At 42.1% G+C, this 7,176-nt stretch overlaps 1 pseudogene; it reads left to right on the top strand.

Moving 5' to 3' along the window:
• Positions 1–498: 498 nt before the first annotated feature.
• On the top strand, positions 499–2,485 carry LOC149523731 (zinc finger MYM-type protein 1-like; annotated as a pseudogene).
• The last annotated feature ends 4,691 nt before the right edge of the window (positions 2,486–7,176 follow it).

Here is a 7,176-nt window from a genome sequence, read left to right as displayed (position 1 = left end):
ACAGACTTTGCATAGTTTAGAGGTTTTGAAAGTTGTAATTAATTCTGTTCCTGTAAAGTGATTTTGCTTAATCTGAGGGTGAGTTTAACCTTTAAATTAGATGTTTATCTCTGAATAGGAGATTTTCATATTCCTTTTTTTTCTTAAGTGTCTTCATATACAATAACCATATAGGGCTCAGCTGTAAGCTATCTGTTTGTCCAGTTTTAGATTAACCTTTAAAGGCTTTTTGTGATGATAAACTTTTAATTCTAGTTGTTTAATAAACTCTATATCTAATCTGGTCATCACCCCGTATTCATATTCATAATAATGCACCAGTTATTAGAGGAATTTAATAATGGGAACATGTTAGTAGATTAAATTTTAAGACTTTAAAGTAAGATTATAAGGGCTGTAGTAAATAACAGACCAAATGATGAAAATCATGCTTTTTCCACTTGCCTGCTGACAAAAATTCTTCCAAATGGAGAGATCTACTCAAGAGACTGCTGGAACATGGAAAAGCAGGCTCTGTACTGTGTACCCTGTTTCATTTTTAACAGTAACACTTCAAATGCATCAGTACTGTCTGATCCATCCCGTTGGAACATTTGCAGAGTTTAGAGGAAGTTGAAAGACCAAATACCTGCAAATGATACTTCACTATCACATAAAGATGACTATGTTACATGGAAATGAGCTAATAGAGCAGCACTAGCTGACAGTTCATATGAAAACTTACTCCTGTGTGAAATAAACACAGAAACTGATAACAGGATAAAAGTCCATGAGCACATGCTGAATGTCATTCTTTTTGTTTCTGATCAGGGATTGGCTTTGTTTGATTCCAGTCAATGTATCGGTGACCCTAAAAATGGAAACTTTCTTGGTATACTTGAGCTTCTTAACAAGTATGACCCACTTTTATCAGGCCATCTTAAGTGTGTTCATGAATCACAGAGAGCAGAAAATGCATGTAAGACCATTATCTATCTACCAGAATACAAAAAGGCTACGCCTACACTGGCCCCTTTTCCGGAAGGGGCATGTAAATTTCAGCAGTCGTCGTAGGGAAATCCGCGGGGGATTTAAATATCCCCCGCGGCATTTAAATAAAAATGTCTGCCGCTTTTTTCCGGCTTTTAAAAAAGCCGGAAAAGAGCGTCTAGACTGGCCCCGATCCTCCGGAAAAAGTGCCCTTTTCCGGAGGCTCTTATTCCTACTTTGAATCAGCTTTTAAGCCAGCTCCCCCCAGTTCCAGCTCCTGCTTCCTTTGAAGTAGGAATAAGAGCCTCCGGAAAAGGGCACTTTTTCCAGAGGATCGGGGCCAGTCTAGATGCTCTTTTCCGGCTTTTTTAAAAGCCGGAAAAAAGCGGCGGACATTTTTATTTAAATGCCGCGGGGGATATTTAAATCCCCCACGGATTTCCCTACGACGACTGCTGAAATTTACATGCCCCTTCCGGAAAAGGGGCCAGTGTAGACGTAGCCAAAGAGTTTATTGAGTTGTGTGGGACATTTGAGCAAACAACAATTCTTGAAGAGATTCAACATGCAAAGTACTTTGCAATTATTATTGATTCAACTCCAGACTGTTCTCATAAAGAACAGATAACCTTGGTTGTTTTGTATGTCAAAATTGCAGGAAGGTCAAAGGTTTCAATTGAAGAACAATTCATTTTGTTCAGTAATTTCATGAAAAAAACTGGAAAAGAAATCACTGCTCATGTATTAGAAATTCTGGAAGGCTTCAAATTAAATGTTCAAGTCTGCATTGACCAAGCCTATGACAATGAATCCAATATGGCTGGGAAGTACAATGGAGTACAAGCAGTCCTTCTTGAGCAATATCCAAATTATATTTTCTCTAGTTGTGGCAACCCCACACTAAATCTTGGTGTTGATTGTACTGAATCATGCAAGGAAGCAATCACATACTTTGGAACAATCCAGGAATTGTACAACCTCTTCAGTAGCAGTCCTCGAAAGTGGGAAATTATGAAGCAGCATCTGCCTGTTTCCCTTCATGGCATTGCAAAAAATGAGGTGACCAGCTCAAATTGATGACATTAAACCAGTTGCACAACATTTGGACTCTGTGAGAAAGGCTTTAAGTGAGCTTGAATCTCTTACTCTCACAGCACAGGCTCACACTGAGCTTAAGTCAATTCAGAAGTATACATCCAAATTTGAATGCATTTTAATGCCCATGTGGATGAAGCTGCTAAAAATGATCCACAAAACTATTCTTATAACTGAAGCACTCAATGCTATATTTGATGTCAAGAGATATAACACTGAATGACTTCTTAAAGCTATTCAAAAGATTCATGATCACTATGACAGCACCCTTTCTGAGTCCAAATCAGCAGCACAGGGTATTGACATTTTATCTGAGTTTTCCACCAATTGCAGCCTAGCATCTCAATCTGATGCAGAAATGCACTATCAAGTCTCTTCTTTTGTTATTATTGACTCTATCAAATCTGGTCTAACACATTGATTTGAGTCACTGCAACTAATCTGTACCCTTTTTGGATTCCTTTGGGAGTTCGGAAAACTAAGTAATTAAGGTCTATACCAGGGGTCAGCAATCTATGGCATTAGTACCATAAGTGGCACACACAGTCCGTGTCAGGAGCTTAGCCTCCTCCCTATAGCCTATGCAGCCGCAAGGCTTGGAGCATTAACTCCAGCTTCCAAGCTCATGAGGGGAGGGGAGGTGAAGAAAGCCCTGACTTGTGTCTGCCCCTGGTGTCTCTGAGAGCCACCCTGGCTTCTCACCCACCTCCACTGGGTGGCACAGAGATCCTGTGCACAGCTTGGACAGCCCCCCGCTACGGGATTGAGGCCCCACTCCTGCATGCGCACTGCTGCTGTTCCACCCGCCCTGGCCCCACTGGCATGCGGGGCATCTGGGGCAGAAGGAAGTAATGGGGAGGAGGAGTCCATCCCTGCTACTCCTGAGAGCTGCCCTGCTCTCCACCTACTTCCACTGGGCAGCACACTGGGCAGCACAGGGACCTCACGCAGAGCCGCAGTATTGAGGTTCCATCCCCGTACATGCGCTGCTGCTGCTCCACCCACTCCAGCCCTACTGGCATGTGGGAACCTGCAGGTGGGGGTGGGTGGGAACAGGCTACCCTGCCCCCTGGGTTTGGCCAGGACCAACTCCAAGAAGCCACAATCACGCAAGATGGGTAGGGGAGTCTGAGGTGTCAAGGGGTGGGGGGGGCAATGAGTCAGTAGAGGGGCTGGGTTAGAAGGAAGCAGTGTGGCAGGGGAGTCCACCTCTCGAGAGCCGCCCTGGCTCCCTGCCCACTTCCAGTGGGTGGCACAGGGATCGTGCACAGAGCAGGGACCCTCCCCTGTGGGAGGGTGGGGGCCAGGGCGGAGGAAATGGGGGCCAGGATGAGGAGGTAATGAGGGAATTGGGGACTGGGGTGTGATGGGGTCAGGCTCAGAGGGCTGGGGGTTTTTGGAGTAGTTTTTTTGCTTCTTACTTGTGTGGTCCCCAACTGATAGTTCCCCAAGCCTGCTATAAATAAAGAAAACATTGAACCCTTTTGTGTTGGACATAAATTATTATTTTACTTTATTTAAAATGAAGTTTGATAAACTAACATGAGAAAGTTAAAATGCTTTATCTGTTTAATAATTTAAATTATACCATTCTCCCCAGTTGCAGCACTAGCAAAATTGCTGGGGTGTAATTATGTAATTAACGGTGAGTTTCCATATGCAACTGGTGGTCCACGGAAAGGTTTGCATTGAGCCGCGTGATCCAAGGACCAAAAAGTCTGAGAACTACAGCGCTAGAGGGTGAGACCTGCCCAGGCTAGGGCTCTGGGGCTGGGTGGGGGTGGCTGAGGGGAGAGAAAAATGCATGATGGGTCTCTCTGCCCCAAAGCTGCATTGACCCTTGGGTGTCTGGGTCACTGGCAGGAAGGAGAAAGCACCCTGGACTAGGACCCCATGGAACCCCGCCCCCCAGCAGGGCTGGACACCCCCAGCAGGACTGTGAATGAGAAATTAGATACATTGGGAGCCTGAGGCTGGGCTGGGCTGGGGCCTCTAAATTCAAAGTTGCCTGGGCCTCTGTCATTCTCTAAAAGACCTGTAACCTTCTAGGGCACAAGAATCAAATCATCACCTTAAAAAAGTTGATTTTATTAACAAACAAAACAAAAGATATACTTGATAAAGCATACTTGGTTCATAGGTGTAACAGAGCAACTGAGAAAAGAGCAGATTAAAACACAGAAAAATAGTCTCTCTGGCACAGCTTGGCTACGTGTACACTGGCATGATTTTCCGGAAATGTTTTTAACGGAAAAGTTTTCCGTTAAAAGTATTTTCGGAAAAACGCATCTAGATTGGCTGGACGCTTTTCCGGAAAAGCACTTTTTGCGGAAAAGCGTCCATTGCCAATCTAGACGCACTTTTCTGCAAAAAAGCCCCGATCGCCATTTTCGCGATTGGGGCTTTTTTTCGGAAAACAGTACTGTTCTGTCTACACTGGCCCTTTTGCGCAAAAGTCTTTTGGAAAAAGACTTTTACCCAAATGGGAGCAGCATAGTATTTCCGGAAAATCACTGACGATCTTACATGAGATCATCAGTGCTTTTCCGGAAATTCAAGCAGCCAGTGTAGACAGCTGGCAAGTTTTTCCGGAAAAGCGGCTTATTTTCCAGAAATACTTGCCAGTCTAGACACAGCCCTTAGGTATATTGAATGGGGGATGGGAGGCACATAGATTTCACACAGAGAAGTTTAACCAAACAGCAAAATAAAGAAAAATATCCTGATCGCGACTAAACATACATTTCTCTATTAACTCACGATCCATACTGATCCGTAGTTCAAGGCCAAATTAATTTCCATGCCCAATATTTCGTATAGTCATGGTAAATCCATTTGATTACTTCATCTTGCTTCCTCCAGCTCCTAACTTAGAACTCCCAAAAAAAAAGCAGGCAGCAGGTATATATATTTACAATTTAAGTTTCAGCACTTTCTCCCATTGGTTCTTCTGGCTCCCTGCCAACATCCTTAGCTACCTGAGTTTAACCCTTTAGTCACTGAGTGCTGGCCAGCATTCCTCCTATCCATCACAGCTTGAGAAATTCCTTTGTAGAATGTCTCTCCGGTGTTGAGAGCTCCTTCTTGATTTTCTTCTGTTTGTTGTAAAGGATGCTGATCAGGTGGTTCCTCTCTCTATACATATATTTTTGTTTGTCTCTAAGGTGCCACAGGACTACTCATTTTTAGTTACAGATTAAGGGTACGGCTAGACTGTGGGGAGGGGGGGGTTTCGGGATACCTCTGGTATCCTGAAAAAACTGCCATGGCCAGGGAATGTGTTTGCTCTTCCACTTTTTTTTCGCAGAAGAGCAAATGCGCTCTGTTAGAAGCCCCTGCATTCCTTGTTCCACGAGGAAAAAGGGAGCTCTCAAAAGAGGGTTTGTTCCAAAATTTGGCCCAGTCTAGATGGGCCAAATTTCAGAAAAGCCTCTTCCGACAAAAGTATTGGAAAAAGATATGCAAAATGCAGAGAGCATTTTGTGTATCTTTTTCCGATAGAGCCTCGCAGTCTAGACATACCCTAACACATGTAGCCCTCTGAGATTACCTCTCGTTCCACTGGGACTATTTTCCCATGCTTGAGTATTTTCAGGCTTGGAGCCTAGCTTTGTATCTCCTTCAACCTTTTCTTATTGCAGCTGTCAATATTTTTACCATGTTTGTGGGATGACAGGTAGAACAGTAGAACTATTCTGCAAACAGTCCATTGATCAGGAGTTCTCTAGGCCATAAATGATCAAGTGGTCATCATACAGAAGAAGAAAAGGGAACTGAAGAATCAGCACAAACTGCTGTCATTGGCATGTTCAGTGCTGTCCTTTAATGCCCTTTGTGCTCCTTCTGTCTCATTTTCCTGTCACTAGAGGCAACACCAAAATGCTGATACTTCTCCAATTTAAACACTATAATTACTATTAAGTGCTCAGTTATAGTGGGTGACAAGATATTTGCTCAGTGTTACCATATTTATCTGTGCCATGTTTATACTACCATGATATCTAAGCACCATCACAATGATCAATCCTTGGATTCAGTATGAACTATTGCTAAGGTAAATCATTTTTTATTTGTTTCTCTAAGGCGGGGGAAACAATGGGCCTGATTCTCACTTATACTATGGCTCCTTTTTCACAGCTCTGGCAATGTAAAAGGGCCCCAAAGTGGATGTAAGTGTAATTTGTAGCCCATGTGCACCACCAGAATGGTGTAGCTTGAATGTGACTAAGAATCAGGCTCCCGCTCAGGCTATGAAAGAAAATAGAGACATAATCCACTCATTTTTTCACCTACTATTTAAAAAGAACTCGATAGAGTTCATGCTTTTTTAGAGAACGGCATCTCTAAGATTTCTATATTCTTTTCCGACAAGCATCTATAGAGGACTATCTGAAAGTGAAGCCAGCCCACTGTGGATGTGTATTATATTTTAATACTATTAGAATAAATAATAATAATAAATATTTATTGAATAATAATTTATTGGATAATAAATAATAAAAATAGTATACAAATCCATAACATATATTTCATGGCACCTGTATGCAATAATACTCTAAGGACCTCACAAAACAAAGTTGCTTATATCTTAGGTCTTACACTATGTATGCTATCCTGGTTGCCTTAGTACATGAAATGTGGATGCTTTATTCGTATGCTTTGTAGGTTCTTCTGCCACCTTTGGTTTGTATTACCTGGAAATTCCAGATTTTTTTCATGTAGTCACACCCAAGAGGAAAGCCTGATTCAAAAAAGATTAGTTTAACTTTGCTTTTTTCCTTATCTTTTCTCTGTAAAGAAGGAGCACTTTCTGATCATGTCAGTAGATTAGCAAAGATAGCCCGGATAGCTGAATATCTTAAGGGCCTGAATCACGTTTCACTTCTTCCAACTTTAATGTTGATATATATGGTGACCGTATTTCCCTTTGTTAAATATGGGACACCTGGTGTAATTACTTGTATTCAAGTTAGCTCTACGTCAATCAATCAAAACTATCAGAACAAACATTCAAAATAACATCAAGTTGACTAGGCCCCTGTTAAAAAGAAATACTGCATCATTAGAGTCTTTTATTTACTTTTTTTTACCTTTAATGTTCTAGGATTTACA

This window comes from Pelodiscus sinensis, chromosome 12 (genome assembly GCF_052426305.1).
Source record: "Pelodiscus sinensis isolate ZL-2025 chromosome 12, ASM5242630v1, whole genome shotgun sequence".
In the NCBI taxonomy this organism is placed as follows: Eukaryota; Metazoa; Chordata; order Testudines; family Trionychidae; genus Pelodiscus; species Pelodiscus sinensis.
Note: the sequence above shows the minus strand (reverse complement) of the source record. Positions and strands in the feature narration are given on the sequence as shown.